This window comes from Chiloscyllium punctatum, chromosome 36, assembly GCF_047496795.1.
Source record: "Chiloscyllium punctatum isolate Juve2018m chromosome 36, sChiPun1.3, whole genome shotgun sequence".
Classification (NCBI taxonomy): Eukaryota; Metazoa; Chordata; class Chondrichthyes; order Orectolobiformes; family Hemiscylliidae; genus Chiloscyllium; species Chiloscyllium punctatum.
Genome location: NC_092774.1, coordinates 1,783,584 through 1,801,564, shown reverse-complemented (window position 1 = coordinate 1,801,564; position 17,981 = coordinate 1,783,584). Strand labels below are relative to the sequence as shown.

Sequence of the window (17,981 nt, the reverse complement as noted above, 5' to 3'; positions counted from 1 at the left end):
GAGGGCCTCAATCGGGACTTTGGGTTCATGTCACATTACAGGTGATCACCATTACACTACACACACACACACACACACACACACACACACACACACACACACACACAGATATTCCGACACACACACACTCTCACATACACACGGACACAGGTACACACAGACGTGCATACAGACCCACACACACCCTTATAGACACACACACTCCCACACTCACACATACACCCCCTCACAGACTTAAGACACTCTGCACTCACTACACACACACACACATTCTCTCACTCACACACTTTCTCACACTCACAACCCCCACCCCAGACAGACACACACACAGACAAAGACCCACATGCACACATATATTTTGTGGGGTGAATTTGTACTTGCAGAGTTACATTGTACTTTGCTCAAAAACTGCATACATTCATGTAGAACTCTGAGCTCAAAAACTGCATGAATTTATGTAAAACTCCGTTATCTCACTTCTTAGATTAGAATCAATTTAAACATCATGGCATAGACAGAGGACACAGGGGCCAACACCTTCAACATGTTGTCTAGCTACCACCATTGTTAACAGCTAACCCGAGAATGCAACTTTTAAAAAAAGGTTTTGTGATTTGCACATGAAAGAAGTGAAACTATCACTGTATTCTAACAGATGAAAGGCTTAACAGACAATCAATTTTTTCAATGTATAATTTCAGTTACATCACACTGTAAATGTTTGCTATAAATTCTGTGTTACGATCGAGCCCTCCACTATCACCTGATGAAGGAGCGCCGCTCAGAAAGCTAGTATGCTTCCAATTAAACCTGTTGGACTATAACCTGGTGTTGTGTGATTTTTAACTTGAGAGAGAGAGGGGGGACTGAGAGACACCAGTCAGTGGACAGATATCTCCCTGAGAGAGAGAGGGGGCTGAGAGACACCAGTCAGTGTACAGATATCTCCCTGAGAGAAAGAGGGGGGTCTGAGAGACACCAGTCAGTGTACAGATATCTCCCTGAGAGAGAGAGGGGACTGAGAGACACCAGTCAGTGTACAGGTATCTCCCTGAGAGAGAGGGAGGGGGAACTGAGGGACAACAGTCAGCTGCAGATATTTCCCTGAGAGAGAGGAGGGGGTGGGGTGACTAAGAGACACCAATCAGTGTACAGGTATCTCCCTGAGAGAGAGAGGGGACTGAGAGGCACCAGTTAGTACACAGATATCTCCGTGAAAGAGAAGGGACTGAGAGACACAAGTCAGTGTCCTGGTATCTTCCTGAGAGTGAGGGGACTGAGCGACGCCAGTTCGTGTACAGATAACTCCTTTATGAAGCTTGGCACCATCCAGGACAAAGCTGCTGGGTTGTTCGGCACCTATCCACCACCATTAATATTCAACACATCCACAATGGCAGCAATGTGTACCATTCACAAGATCAACTGTATCAATTCACCAAGGCTCATTCGACAGCCCCTTCTCAACCCTTGACCCCTACCACATGGATGGACAGGGGCCGCTTCTGTATGGGATCACCATCACCTACAAGTTCCCCCGGTAACTCACACACCATCCTGAGTTGGAATGACATCACTGTTCCTGCATCATCACTGAGTTAAAATGCTGCAAGTCTCTCCCTAATAGTTTCGACTGCAGCAGTTCAAAAAGACAGATCACCCCACTTTCTCAAGGGCATTTTTGCTTATGAACAATAGTCCAGCTGATGATGCTCACATTCCATGACCAAGCAGTAAAATATAGAGCAATAATCACAAATTGTCTTTCCTGGGATCGAGACAATAGTGTGTTACATTTCTGGGCAATAGGAAAGACCCCTCAGCCCATGCCATGAAAATAATCCCTTTTTGATTTCTGTCAGTTTGTGAGAGGCAGCACTGACTGACTCTGTATCCTCACCACCTTGTTACCCTCTCTAATAACACTGTACTGACATCACTAACAGTACTGAGTGTCTGTATATCACCCTCACCAGTAACACTGTCTGAACTATTAGGACTGACCTTGTATGAGTGAATCACTCTGTCTGTCAATATCTCTGTCTTGTCCTTTCTATGTATTTACTAATGTATATATACGTCCATGAATGAATTCACAACATGTGAACTTGTTTATTTCTATCTCAATCAATATATACAATATATGTGTCTTTACTTCGGCTTAATCATGATGGTGAACATTCACAATTTCAGCTTCACAGTTGAATGGCCAATCCTTGTTTATGATTTGCAGAGCTGAGCAGTGGATGAGGCCAGAGCGATCATCTACTTTTTACTGACCACCCCCTCCCCCATACCCCACAACCCCATCCCCAACCCCGACACCTATCCAGCACAGGTCAGTGGGTTGCTCACAGAACTGGCCCACTGCTACACTCGAGTTAAACAACGGAAATGGCTTTTAGATGGAGCCCTTATCAACAAGAAGCAGTGTTACATGCACGCAAAAGTAACCTCACCCCATCAGCAATGATTGATGGAAACCATACTCGAAATGTTTCACTGACTGTGTCAGATCCACATGCAGCAAATTGTTTCTGAGCTGAGAACGTTGTCCACCCTTGAATGTCCCCCTCCTGTAATTTCCCTCATGTTTTCTCCTTCTCTGTTTACCCCTCAGACCTCACTCAGTAAGACCCTGTTGTGAAACCTGACCCAGGGCTCACCAAGGCCACACTGACCTTGACTGACTCAGTCACTGATGGGATTGAAGGAGTGTGGGGGAGTTGTTCAGTCACTGATGGGATTGAAGCAGTGTGAGGGAGTTGTTCAGTCACTGATGGGATTGACGGAGTGTGAGGGAGTTGTTCAGTCACTGATGGGATTGAAGGAGTGTGGGGGAGTTGTTCAGTCACTGATGTGATTGAAGGAGTGTGAGGGAGTTGTTCAGTCACTGATGGGATTGAAGGAGTGTGAGGGAGTTGTTCAGTCACTGATGGGATTGAAGGAGTGTGGGGGAGTTGTTCAGTCACTGATGGGATTGAAGGAGTGTGAGGGAGTTGTTCAGTCACTGATGGGATTGAAGGAGTGTGGGGGAGTTGTTCAGTAACTGATGGGATTGAAGGAGTGTGGGGGAGTTGTTCAGTCACTGATGGGATTGAAGGAGTGTGGGGGAGTTGTTCAGTCACTGATGGGATTGAAGGAGTGTGGGGGAGTTGTTCAGTCACTGATGGGATTGAAGGAGTGTGGGGGAGTTGTTCAGTCACTGATGGGATTGACGGAGTGTGAGGGAGTTGTTCAGTCACTGATGGGATTGAAGGAGTGTGGGGGAGTTGTTCAGTCACTGATGGGATTGAAGGAGTGTGGGGGAGTTGTTCAGTCACTGATGGGATTGAAGGAGTGTGGGGGAGTTGTTCAGTTACTGATGGGATTGAAGGAGTGTGGGGGAGTTGTTCAGTCACTGATGGGATTGAAGGAGTGTGGGGGAGTTGTTCAGTCACTGATGGGATTGACGGAGTGTGAGGGAGTTGTTCAGTCACTGATGTGATTGAAGGAGTGTGGGGGTGTTGTTCAGTCACTGATGGGATTGAAGGAGTGTGAGGGTGTTGTTCAGTCACTGATGGGATTGAAGGAGTGTGAGGGAGTTGTTCAGTCACTGATGTGATTGAAGGAGTGTGGGGGTGTTGTTCAGTCACTGATGGGATTGAAGGAGTGTGAGGGTGTTGTTCAGTCACTGATGGGATTGAAGGAGTGTGTGGGAGTTGTTCAGTCACTGATGGGATTGAAGGAGTGTGGGGGAGTTGTTCAGTGACTGATGGGATTGAAGGAGTGTGGGAGTGTTGTTCAGTCACTGATGGGATTGAAGGAGTGTGGGGGAGTTGTTCAGTCACTGATGGGATTGAAGGAGTGTGAGGGAGTTGTTCAGTCACTGATGGGATTGAAGGAGTGTGAGGGAGTTGTTCAGTCACTGATGGGATTGAAGGAGTGTGAGGGAGTTGTTCAGTCACTGATGGGATTGAAGGAGTGTGGTGGAGTTGTTCAGTCACTGATGGGATTGAAGGAGTGTGGGGGAGTTGTTCAGTCACTGATGGGATTGAAGGAGTGTAAGGGAGTTGTTCAGTCACTGATGGGATTGAAGGAGTGTGGTGGAGTGGTTCAGTGACCACTCTTTCCCAAGTATGTTTCCCAAGATTACATCCTGCTTGACAATCTCCCTGACAGCAAGACCCAGTGATGGAGGGGTTCTGTTACTGCACTCATAATCCAGAATCCTGGATTCACAAATCCCACCAGTTTGAGAACTTGAAATCCATTTCACAACGTCAGCATTTAAAAGTAAGCAATCGAGTCAGGAAGGAATCCAGTTGTCCTTTCCTGGTTTGCACATTGGTTCAGAGCAGGTTCTGATCGAGAGAATCAATACTACAGGGAATAGAATGGTAGGGTGGGGGATCCAGGCATAGTCTTGTTGATGGAGATGTGAGCATTGATGAAAATTCAGGAGATTTCTTCACTTGTCTTTCATATCCAGAGAGTATTCCCCAATAGATTTTCCACAGGAGATTAAATGGAGTTGATAAACTTTTTGGATAAGGGAGTGTGTCCATAAAATGTGGAAGGAGATTAAATCCCAGGACAGTGTGGGTTGTAAATGGGCTGTGAATGACCCAGAGTTATTGGTTGTCTGATGATTCAATTGTTCTCCATCACAAGGTTAATTCACTTTGTTGTTCACCAGTTAATCACCATCCCCAATCTGAGACAAACTCTGTTTTATTGGAACATAGAATATAGAACAATACAGCGCAGAACAGGCCCTTCAGCCCTTGACGTTGCGCTGACCTGTGTACTAATCTCAGTCCATCCCCCTCCACTATCCCATCATCATCCATGTGCTTATCCAAGGATTGTTAAATCTCCCTAATGTGGCTGAGTTCACTACATTGGCAGGCAGGGCATTCCATGCCCTTACCACTCTCTGAGTAAAGAAACTCATTTGGTGTCTTTGTTTAAAATCTTGATCAAGGTCTTCAAGTTTAGGGTGAAGATTATCTACTTTAGAGACAATTTTGTCTGATATGGAAGGTGCTAGCTATGAAGAGAGGTCGAGTAGGTTAAGATTATTTTCATTAGCAAAGCGGAGATTGGGGGGGACTTGATTGAGGTCTACAAAATCATGAAGGGTATTGACAGGGTAGATAGAGATAAGCTTTTTCCCAGGGTGAGGGATTCAATAACGAGAGGTCATGCTTTCAAGGTGAGAGGTGAAAAGTTTAAGGGGGATACACACAGAAAGTACTTACCACAGAGGGTGGTAGGAGCCTGGAACGCGTTGCCAGCAGAGCTAGTAGAGGCAGACATGGTAGATTCATTTAAGATGCAACTGAACAGACGCATGAGTATGTGGGGAACAGAGGGATACAGCTGCTTATGAATTGGGCGATAGATTTAGACAGTGGATTTGGATCGGCTCAGGCTTGGAGGGCTGAAGGGCCTGTTCCTGGGCTGTAAATGATCTTTGTTCTTTGTGCTGTTTCTGTCCAAGGGATCGATTGTTCTTCACTCATACAGGGAGATTCATTTTTGACCCTCTTTCCCCTTCACATTCTCAGACCACTTTTCAGGAAATATAAGAATGAAGAATTGGTGTCAGTCACTAAATCAGAACCTTATTTCCATATGTAAAACACGGTGCTTATTCTTTTTAGTAACTTTATTCCCTCTGGGAGGGCCCCTGTTCAGTTTCAGTGGTGCTGCCTACTCCTACAGGAAACGTTAAGAGAAGGAAATAGCCCTGAGGTTGTTGCCAAGTTTCACACATCTGACAGCTCTGAATTAAAATATCAAACCTGTTTCTCATAACACGACAGCTGCACACTGTGAGATTCTGTTCAAATACAGAGGAAAATCAGACCTGGAGGAGACCGTTCAGCCCCTCGATGCTGTTCCATTATTCACAGGTAGATCATAGCTGAGGTGTACTGACCTGTCTCAGTTCTAGATCCTTCAATGCTTCTTTCAGAAAATTGCTGTCAGTCTCAATGTTGAATTTTTCACTTGATTCTCCGGCTTCATCAGCTTCTCAGGGGAGAGAGTTTGAGATTTCCCCCACCCTTTGTGTGGAGAAATATTTAATAGCATCCCTGAATGACCTGGTTTGAATTTAAAGATCTGCACCCCCACCACCACTGGAGAAATCATTTCCCTGTATTTATCCTATTCAATCTTTAATCAGCTTGAACCTCTCAATTCAATCACTCTTTAATCTCCTAAATTCCACATTTGAGGGAATATAAGTCCAAGCAATGTAAATGCCACCTTGTTGTAACCCTGTTCGCTGGTATCATTCTGGTAAATCTCCACAGCTCCCTCTCCAATGTCAATCCATCCTTCCTGAGCTTCATTCCTGATATCAAGTGACATTCTCCTCGAATGATGGAACCAGAACTCTATTCAATTCCAGCATCAATTCCCCGTCTTTGTATTCCAATATTTATCATCAACTGCTGAACATTGAGAGATTCTATAAAAATGTGTTTGACAGATTAATTCAATCTCAAACGTAGCAGTTGTCTGTCACACATGAAGGAAACCTTCTGCCTTTACATTCATATCCTGCAGGATTGGTCATTCCACATGTGGGATATTTATTTCAATGATCTGTCTGATTGATGTAAATGATGAACTCTGTGTCTCAATGATCATGGTGCACTCTCCCTTCTCATCCCCATCCTGCAGCCTTTCACACACTTGATCACCCAGTGTCCAGTGTCCTTCTCCAGTGTCCAGCAGAGTGGGACTGTCCTCACTGGTTCCACACTTATCTGTCCAGTCATAGCCAGGGATTTTTAATATTCTTTCAAGGGATGTGAGTGTCATAGGCAAGGGCAGCATTTATTGCCCATCCCTAATTCCTCGAAAGTGAGGGCTTGCTGGACCAGTTCAGAGGGCAGTTGTGTGTCAATTATATTGCTGTGGGTTTGGAGTCACAAGGCAAAAACCTTCATACACTTGTGATGCCAAAATATATAGGCTATGGGCCAAGTGATGGAAAATGGGGTTCGAACAGAGAACATTACAGTGCAGTACATCGCAGGCATTCGATGTTGCACCGAACTGTGAAACCAAACTGAAGCCCATTTAACCTACACTATTCCATTCTCATCTATATCCAGTGACCATTTAAATGCCCTTAAAGTTGGCGAGTCTACTCCGATTGCAGGCAGTGTGTTCCATGCCCCTATCACTCTCTGAATAAAGAAACTATCTCTGATATCTGTCCTATATCTATTACCCCTTGTGCGAGCCATCACCGTCCGCTCTACCTAACCCTCTGATTATCTTATACGTCTCAATTAAGTTACCTCCCAACCTTCTTCTCTCCGATGAAAACAGCCTCAAGTCCCTCAGCCTTTCCTCATCAGACCTTCCCTCCATACCAGGCAACATTCTAGTAAATCTCCTCTGAACCCTTTCCAAACCTTCCACATCCTTCCTATAATGCGATGACCACAACTGTGCACAATACTCCAAGTGCGGCTGCACCTGAGTTTTGTCCAGCTGCAGCATGATCTCATTGTTCCAAAACTCAATACCTCTACGAATGAAAGCTAACACACCATATGCCTCCTTCACAACCCTATCAACATGGGTGGCAAGTTTCAAGGATTTATGTACATGGACACCGAGATCCCTCTGCTCATCTGCACTTCCAAGAATCTTATCATGAGCCCAGTGCTCTGCATTCCTGTTCCTCCTTCCATAGTGAATCACCTTACACTTTTCCGCAATAAACTCCATTTACGACCTCTCCGCCCAGCTCTGCAGCTTATCACTGTCTCTCTGTAACCTACAACATCCTTCATCACTGTCCACGACTCTACTGACCTTAGTGTCACCCATAAATTTACTAACCCAACCTTCTGTGGCTCATGCAGGTCATTTATAAAAATGACAAACAGCAGTGGACCCAAAACAGATCCTTGTGGTAGACCATTAGTAACTGAACTCCAGGATGAATATTTCCCATCAACCACCACCTTCTGCCTTCTTTCAGCTCACCAATTTCTGATCTAAACACCTTCAATTCCATGCCTCTGTATTTTGTGCAATAGTCTACCGTGGGAAACCTTGTCAAACGCTTTACTGAAATCCATATACACCACATCGACCGCTTTAACCTTATCTACCTGTTTGGTCACCTTCTCAAAGAACTCAATAAGGTTTGTGAGGCACAGCCTACCCTTCACAAAACTGTGTTGACTGTCCCTAATCAACTTATTCCTCTCCAGATGATTACAAACTCTGTGTCTTATAACCCTTTCCAAAACTTTACCCATAACCGAAGTAAGGCTCACTGGTCTATAATTACCCAGGGTTGTCTCTACTTCCCTTCTTGAAAAAGGGGAGAACATTTGCTATCCTCCAGTCTTCTGGCACTATTCCTGTCGACAATGATGACATAAAGATCAAAGCCAAAGGCTGGGCAATCTCCTCCCGGGCTTTCTAGAGAATCCGAGGATAAATCCCTCCCAGCACAGGGGACTTATCTATTTTTACACTTTCCAGAATTGCTGACATCTCCTCCTTGTGAACCTCAATCCCATCAAGTCTAGTAGCCTGTATCTCAGTATTGTCCTCTACAACATTGTCTTTCTCTAGTGTGAATACTGAAGCAGAGTATTCATTTCACTTCCCCTGTTAGGGGTGGTGGAGTGGTGCAGCGGGAGTACGCTGGGCCCATAATCCAGAGGTCGATGGATCAATACCGTCCTCTGCTATTGCTTAATGTCTCCTTGAGCAGCTTTCCTTTCTAACGGTGTTCTTTTAATGCTACTGGCTGTGAATCTTATCAGATCGAATGGATTGGTTGGGGAGACAGTTAGAATCAATGAGAAATTTGCAACAGCAACAGTGTATGATGGATAACAGTTATAGGATGGGGGGAAACTCTCAGATACAGTCACCTAGATGGGTTAACTCCAGGAAAGATAAGAGAGGTAGGCAGCTAGTGCAGGAGTCTTTTGTGGGAAAAACCCATTTCAAACAGGTATGCTGTTTTGGAAAATGTCAGGGGTGATGGATTCTCAGGGGAACGTAGCACGAACAGCCAAGTTGCTGGTATTGAGACTGGCTCGAATGCAACGAGGGGTATGACAGGTTCCAAGAGATCAATTGTGTTCGGGAATTCTCTAGTTCGAGGTACAGACAGACGTTTCTGTGGCCAGCAGCACAAAAGCAGAATGGTGTGTTACTTCCCTGGTGCCAGGATCAAGGATGTCTCAGAGAGGGTGCAGAATGTTCTCGCGGGGGAGAGGGACCAGCAAGAGGTCATTGTCCACATTGGAACCAATGGCATTGGAAGAGAAAAGGTTGAGATTCTGAAGGGAGATTATGGAGAGTTAGGCAGAAATTTAAAAAGGAGGCCCTCGGGAGTAGGAATATCTGGATTACTCCTGATGCTACGAGCTAGTGAGGGCAGGAATAGGAGGATAGAGTAGATGAATGCATGGCTGAGGAGCTGGTGTATGGGGGAAGGATTCACATTTTTGGATCATTGGAATCCCTTTTGGAGTAGAAGTGACCTGTAGAAGAAGGACAGTTTGCACCTAAATTGGAAGGGGACCAATATCCTGGCGGGGAGATTTGCTCGAGCTGCTCGGGAGGATTTAAATTAGTAAGGTGGGGTGATGGGACCCAGGGAGGTAGTGAGGAAAGAGATCAATCTGAGACTGGTACAGTTGAGAACAGAAGTGACTCAACCAGTCAGAGCAGGCAGGGACAAGGTAGGACTAATAAATTAAACTGCATTTATTTCAATGCAAGGGGCCTAACAGGGAAGACAGATGAACTCAGGGCACGGTTAGGAACATGGGACTGGGATATCATAGCAATTACAGAAACATGGCTCTGTGATGGGCAGGACTGGCAGCTTAATGTTCCAGGATACAAATGCTACAGGAAGGATAGAAAGGGAGGCGAGAGAGGAGAGGGGGTGACATTTTAGATGAGGGATAGCATTACAGCTGTGCTGAGGGAGGATGTTCCCGTAAATACATCCAGGGAAGTTATTTGAGTGGAACTGAGAAATAAGAAATGGATGATAACCTTATTGGGATTGTATTATAGACCCCCTAATAGTCAGAGGGAAATTGAGAAACAAACTTGTAAGGAGATCTCAGCTATCTGTAAGATTAATAGGGTGGTTATGGTAGGGGATTTTAACTTTCCAAACATAGACTGGGACTGCCATAGTGTTAAAGGTTTAGATGGAGAGGAATTTGTTAAGTGTGTACAAGACAATTTTCTGATTCAGTATGTGGATGTACCTACTAGAGAAGGTGCAAAACTTGACCTACTCTTGGGAAATAAGGCAGGGCAGGTGACTGAGGTGTCAGTGGGGGAGCACTTTGGAGCCAGCGACCATAATTCTATTAGATTTAAAATAATGATGGAAAAGGATGGACCAGATCTAAAAGTTGAAGTTCTAAATTGGAGAAAGACCAATTTTGACGGTCTTCGGCAAGAACTTTCGAAAGCTGATTGGAGGCAGATGTTCGCAGGTAAAGTGACGGTTGGAAAATAGGAAGCCTTCAGAAATGAGATAACGAGAATCCAAAGAAAGTATATTCCTGTTAGGGTGAAAGGAAAGGTTGGTAGATACAGGGAATGCTGGATATCGAAAGAAATTGAGGGTTTGGTTAAGAAAAAGAAGGAAGCATATGTCAGGTGTAGACAGGATAGATCGAGTGAATCCTTAGAAGAGTATAAAGAAAGTAGGAGTATATTTAAGAAGGAAATCAGGAGGGCAAAAAGGGAACATGAGATAGCTTTGGCAAATAGAATTAAGGAGAATCCAAAGAGTTTTTACAAATACATTAAAGACAAAACAGTAACTCGGGAGAGAATAGAGCCTTTCAAAGACCAGCAAGAGTTGCGGCCTTTGTGTGGAGCCGCAGAAAATGGGGGAGATACTAAATGAGTGTTTTGCATCGGTATTTACTGTGGAAAAGGATATGGAAGATATAGACTATAGGGAAATAGATGGTGACATCTTGCAAAATGTCCATAATACAGAGGAGGAAGTGCTGGAAGTCTTGAAACACATAAAAGTTGATAAATCCCCAGGACCTGATCAGGTGTACCCTAGAACTCTGTGGGAAACTGGAGAAGTGATTGCTGGGCCTCTTGCTGAGATATTTGTATCATCGATACTCACAGGTGAGGTGCCAGAAGACTGGAGGTTGGCTAACGTGGTGCCACTGTTTAAGATGAATGGTAAGGACAAGCCAGGGAACTATAGACCAGTGAGCCTGAACTCGGTGGTGGGCAAGTTGTTGGAGGGAATCCTGAAGGACAGGATGTATATGTATTTGGAAAGGCTAGGGCTGATTAGGGATAGTCAACATGGCTTTGTCCGTGGGAAATCATATCTCACAAACTTGATTGAGTTTTTTGAGGAAGTAACAAAGAGGATTGATGAGGGCAGAGTGGTAGATGTGATCTATGTGGACTTCAGTAAGGCGTTTGACAAGGCTCCCATAGGAGACTGATTAGCAAGGTTGGATTTCATGGAATACAGGGAGAACCAGTTGTTTGGATACAGAATTGGCTCAAAGGTAGAAGACAGAGGATGGTGGTGGAGGGTTGTTTTTCAGACTGGAGGCCTGTGACCAGTGGAGTGCCACAAGGATCGGTGCTGGGTCCTCTATTTTTTGTAATTTACAAAAATGATTAGGGTGCGAGCATAAGAGATACAGTTAGTAAGTTTGCAGATGACACCAAAATTTGAGGTGTAGTGGACAGCGAAGGGGGTTACCTCAGATTACAACAGGATCTTGACCAGATGGGCCAGTGGGCTGAGAAGTGGCAGATGGAGTTTAATTTAGATAAATGCGAGGTGCTGCATTTTGGGAAAGCAAATCTTAGCAGGACTTATACACTTAATGGTAAGGTCCTAGGGAGTGTTGCTGAACAAAGAGACCTTGGAGTGCAGGTTCATAGCTCCTTGAAAGTAGAGTTGCAGGTAGATAGGATAGTGAAGAAGGTGTTTGGTATGCTTTCCTTTAATGGTCAGAGTATTGAGTACAGGAGTTGGGAGATCATGTTGCGGTTGTACAGGACACTAGTTGGGCCAGTCTTGGAATATTGCGTGCAATTCTGGTCTCCTTCCTATCAGAAGGATGTTGTGAAGCTTGAAATGGTTCACAAAAGATTTACAAGGATGTTGCCAGGTTTGGAGGATTTGAGCTCTTGGAAGAGGTTGAATAAGCTGGGTCTGGAGCATTGGAGGCTGAGGGGTGACCTTATAAACATTTATAAAATCATGAGGGGCATGGATAGGATAAATAGACAAAGTCTTTTCCCTGGGGTGGGGAAGTACATAGAGGGCATAGGTTTAGGGTGAGAAGACAAAGATATAAAAGGGACCTAAGGGGCAATGTTTTCACTCAGAGGGTGGTACGTGTATGGAATGAGCTGCCAGAGGATGTGGTGGAGGCTGGTACAATTGCAGCATTTAAAAGGCATCTGGAGGGGCATATGAACAGGAAGGATTGGGATGGATATGGGTTGGGTGCTGCCACGTGGGACTAGATTAGGTTAGGATATCTGGTCGGCATGGACAAGTTGGACCGAAGGGTCTGTCTCCATGCTGTACATCTCTCTGACTCTATGCTTCTCTCTGATGGAAACTGCACACTCTTCCTGAAGTTCTGGATGGTTCTGTCTTTCTGCAGCCTGAGTCACAGGACTCCTTATTTGTCACAAACAGCAGATTTTTATTCACTTTTCTCTCTGTTTCTAATGGACTACACTGTTCACTTCAGGTGTTTTAAAGACCTTGTTTCGGAGCATATAAATTAAACACCAGACCATGCAGTGCAACTCATGGGGCTCAGAAATGAAACTGAAACAGAATCTCTTAACACCACTACAGATCAAACACAGAGCTGTACATGTTCTCTCTACTCTAGAACCCAGGTTTCCAAACAATATGAATAATATTGGTTTTGTTTAATCTTAGGATATGGGAAGAACTGACAAGGCCAGCATTTATTGCCCATCCCGACTTGCTCAGAAGGCAGCTAAGAGTGACCCAGAATGCTATGGATCTGGAATCAGGTGCAGACCCGACCAGGTAAGGATAGCAGATGTAACCCCCTAAAGGAAACCAGATGGGTTTTTACGGTAGATATTGCATGGTCACCATTAAAGCCAGCTTTTTATTCCAGATTTTTATTGAATTTCACCATCTGCTAGAGTAGGACTCATGCCCATCTCCTCAGAACATGAGCTTGAAGTTCTGGATTATCACTTTAGTGACATTACCGTGACAACACTCTTCTTTATATATCATGGTCTTCATCACAATATCAAGTGAAGAACTGAGTCACCCTCTCTATCACTGTATTAACTGTAATTGTTCTCAAGGGCATCGTCTCTGGGAACTGTAGAACCATTATTTATCCACAGGGTTAAGGATATGCTGGTATCCTGCTTTTGGTTTTCAATAAATGTCTCACACTCCACTAACACCCTGCTATATGATTCCTTAAAAACTGGAATGACAATGAAATGTTGTGGGTTTCCAATGATCTCGCATATATGGTTTTACAAATCTACACAACATCCCGGGGAAGAACTGACAAGTAAAAATGTGCTTATTACACATCATGGATAAATTCTTGGAACCCTTTCCTGTTACAGCTCCATCTCCTTGACCTCACTGAGCTTTCGGTGACAACTAGAGAAGCTGCTACTTTCACTCCAGTCAAATCATCTCTCAAATTCCTTATATGTTTGTCCAGACTGCTTCTGGATATTCCAGAAATAGCTGTCTGACAACCTCAGAGGCAAACTCCTGTGTTATGACAATCGTCCTTTTTCTCACCTCAATATCTACAAAAGCCTCTTCAGAAAGCAAGGTTTTTGTACAAGCAATGCCCACTTTTATTTTGGCCACATCGTCTGTTTGTCCTTTCAAAAGAAATTTTAAAATGCTTCCATGTCCCTTTCATCAAACCCCAGAAAGACTTCCACCAATTTAAAAATCTTCCCACTGGCTCTTGGGTTGAATCTAGATGTTTCCCCACTGGAAAACTCCTCAGAGTCTCAGCCATCTTCTTTCTCCCTTCCAGCTTTCTAACCCAGTATTCCTTTTCACACTCCCTTTCCTTTCTCCTGCCTCTCTCCTGTTTCACTTTTCAATGCTCATTCACTCTCTTTCTCCTGCACCTAAATTTCCAGTCTCTGACTATCCATCCTATTTATGCTTCTCATAATTTAGTAGAGCTCGATCAGGACACCCCACAGCTTCCATTATTCCAGTGAAAATAATCTGAATTTATCCAACATCTCCTCATTATCCAAACTCTCCAGACCAGGCAACATTACAGTAAACCTTCTCTGCACCTCCTTCCGAAGCATCTTCTGGTAGTGTGGAGAGCAGACCCCCATGCAATATTCCAAATGTAGCATAACTAAAGCTTCATTCAGCTGTAACATAACTTGCCAATTTTTATATTCGATGCTCCAGCTAATGAAGGAAAATGTGCTGTATGGCTTCTTGACCACCTTATCCACCTGAATGCCCAGATCGCTCTGTAAGTCAATGCTCCAGTTTCAACTTTTTAAAGTTCTCTCTCTCTCTTCTCTCTGAAGTCCTCATTCTCTATTTTTTTTCCTTTTTCATCATTTGAACCTCGAGTTTCCCCATTTCATTTTCTTGTTCAAGCTGCTCCATCAGGAACTGAAGCCTTGGTAATTCAGTTGACTCACCTCTTGTATCAGTTTGCTTCTTTTCCAGTTTTAAATGCTCTGCTATTACCCCAATTGTGTCGACTTTACTTGTCCCTGCTTTGAATCCTAACTTCCACGTCCTCACCAATTCTAACAGCCTGGCTTTGGTTACTTTTTGTCTATCACTCAGGGATAAAATGTCCCTCTCTAGGAAAGTTTCTGTAACTGCCAAAGCCATTTATCCTTTACCAATTATTATTCCCTTACTTCCACTGACATGTTTTTGCCATCAGGTATCCCACAGTGAGCCTCCTGTTTTATGTATGACTGAGATGAGAAAGGTGCACTGTTTTTCTGATCCCACTTCTCCATGGGTCACAACACACAGTTAATTAATGCATCCAGCTCCCAATCTGACCAGTGGTATGCTTTCTATACACTAAACATAGAATAAAACTATCCATCCATTCACCAAGTGTTCATCAATAAGCACATAATGTGAGTGCTGCAGAAAGAGACACATTTTGTTAACGCTTGTCATCCAGAACTCATCAGGATAATTCACAAGAGATACCAAAGTAAAGGGAAAACAATATTGGATACTATATGACAGGAGAATGCTGAGTGGTTGGCAAATCAACTCTGACTGATAGAGGTGTTGCCTTGGACAGTGCAACATTTAATAAGGACAGGCTTTGGTTAAAGTTTAAAACAAACAGGTTAACTCTGGCCCCATCTGATATTCCAGTTATTGATGTGCTGACACAGGATATTTGCAGGCTGCTGAGTTAAGAGAAATATTAACCTGAAGGCACAATCTTCAAAGTTGGAAAAGGGCATTTATAAAATGTTAAATTGGTTCAATTTAGTTGAGCTCACCAAATTAAATGTCTCAAATAAATCTTTCAAACAATGCCATTCAAATGCTTCAGGTTTGATATCCCAGGAAATTTACCATCAGTGAAGACAAGGATATTGAGTTACTGAATCAGATTCAATTTTATACAGTCCTGAAGGTACAATGACCTATCCCTTGTTCATACTCCATTCATGGTCTCACACTCACAGCCATGAACACTAACATTCACTCACAAACATTCATATCTCATATATGTGTTCCAACATGGAGTTGAACCCCTCTATTAATTAAACCAAACACCCAGAAAAACTCACCTCCCCTCGTTAAAATATGAGTGACAGAGAACTGCCAAATTACACTATTTAGAGAAAATAACATCAATTTATTTTTTAATTCTAAAAGTGAGCATTAAACAACAACTATTCACAACTATAAACCCCACTTTCTCATAACAGCTTACTATCTGCCTCCACCTCAATAACAATATACTGTTCCAATCAGACATTTATTAAAATTACATTGACTTAATTTCAAATCCACACAGTCACTGTCTTCTTCTGTGTCTTCACTCTTCCAGCTGCTGAGTTCCCTGGGTTATTTCTTTCTTTTTATTGCGCGTATGTTTCACATGAAAAGGTCCCTTTGATAGAGAGAGTTTTCTAACTCCTTTGAGAGCAAGGTGTTAGATGGTCAATTAGCTCTCCATGAGTTTCTTCACTCTACAGCAGTTGCTGCCAGTACACACCTGCAATTTCATAACACATCCCTCCTTAAGAAAAAATGAACCATCATAATGAAAAGGTCTAATTCTTAATCCCATTACTGTGAAATATATATGTCATTAATCTAAGTTATACTTTCCAGATGAATTTCTGCATACATATGTAACATTGGAAACAGTCAAATCTTACCTAAACTTTTTCCTTTAAATCTGCAATAATACATCTGCTATCACAGTTTTATGACCTGCAACACGTACAATTTGTAATTTAAAAGTCTGTAACATAAGACTTCAACAAAATAGTCTCATAACATTGTCTTTAAATCTTTCCAAGAATGTAAGAGGATCGTGGTCCATGTTCCCAACCGTCTGCAACACATTGTTCATCACATAAACATTAAAATGTTGTGAGGCCAGCACCAAACTCAATAATTCTTTTTCAATGGTATGGCATTTTCTCTGGTGGGTGCTGAGTTTCTTTGAAAAGTCGCCAGTTGGCCATTCAATCTATCATCATCTTCCTGTAGCAGTACAGCTTCAACTCCTATACTGCTAGCATCGATTGCAACTTTGAAGGGTTTCAAAACCTTTGGTGTAACTGCAACTGATGTGGTGATTAAAACAGCCTTTCAATTCTCAAATGCCTCCTGACATTGTTCTGTCCAATGGAATTTTGTGTTTTTCCTTAGTAAATCTCTTGGTGGTACCACGACACTGCTGAAGTTTGGAACAAACTTCTCACAGAATTCCACTTAGTCTCAAAAATGGAAGCACCTCTTTCTTCGAGGATGGTCATGGAAATTCCTCGATACCTTTTGTCTTTGCGTTCCTTGAGGTGTACCTTCCATGACTGATGTTATGTCCCAAGAACATCACCTCTGCCTTCGTGAATTCTATTTTCTTAATTTTATTACCAGTCTTGCTTCTCGCAATCGTTCAAAGAGCTCTTTCCATGACTCGCTAAAGATCACTCCATCATCGAGACTGCACAGTTTGTTAATCCGGCCACAACTCTGCTCATCAGTCTTTGGAATGTGGCTGGTGTATTCATCATTCCAAAGGGCATCATTTTGAATTGATACAGCCCATTTGGGATTACAAACACAGAAACTTCTTTCGCTTTCTCTGAGAAAGGTGCCTGCCAAAAACCACGTGGTGACTCCAACTTCATGATGTAAGTGGCTTGTCCAACTTTCTGTATACAGTTCTCCAATCTTGGTATTGTTATGGCATTGACCTTCTGACAGTCCACGCAAAATTGTTGAGTCCCATCAGGTTTGGGAACTAACATGATAGGTGAACTTCACTCACTCTGGCTCGGTTCGATGAGATTTTCGGTGAGCATCTCATCCACTTCCTTCTGGACCTGTGTGGCTTTGAGAGGATTAAGTCTGTAGGGGTGTGTTTTATAAGCACAGCATTCTCTACTTATACCACATGCACAATAGTATTGGTCCTCCCCATCTTATTCCTGCATATGTCCCCATACTGCTGCAACAAACCTTTCACTTAGTTCTTTGCTCCTGAGACAGGTAACTCACTAACCTATTCCACTCCTTGAGGACGACCTCATTATTTAACGTATTTTGAGACACATCAAACTCCACGATATCTGGATTTGATTCCTCACTGTGGGGGGTGGTAACTACCACCTGTTTCTCCAGTTCCCTGTCTCCATTATAGTAAGGTTTCAACATGTTCACATGACATAGCCGATACAGT

General features: G+C 43.3%; 1 long non-coding RNA gene across 2 annotated transcripts in view; it reads left to right on the top strand.

Annotated features, from left to right (window-relative positions):
* LOC140460159 (uncharacterized) overlaps positions 1–13,072 on the top strand; it is a 65,373-nt gene extending 52,301 nt beyond the window's left edge. For both annotated transcript variants that reach the window (XR_011953890.1, XR_011953889.1), the window contains exon 4: positions 12,965–13,072. This is a non-coding gene — a long non-coding RNA (uncharacterized lncRNA). The remainder of the gene's footprint in view (positions 1–12,964) is intronic.
* Positions 13,073–17,981: the final 4,909 nt, after the last annotated feature.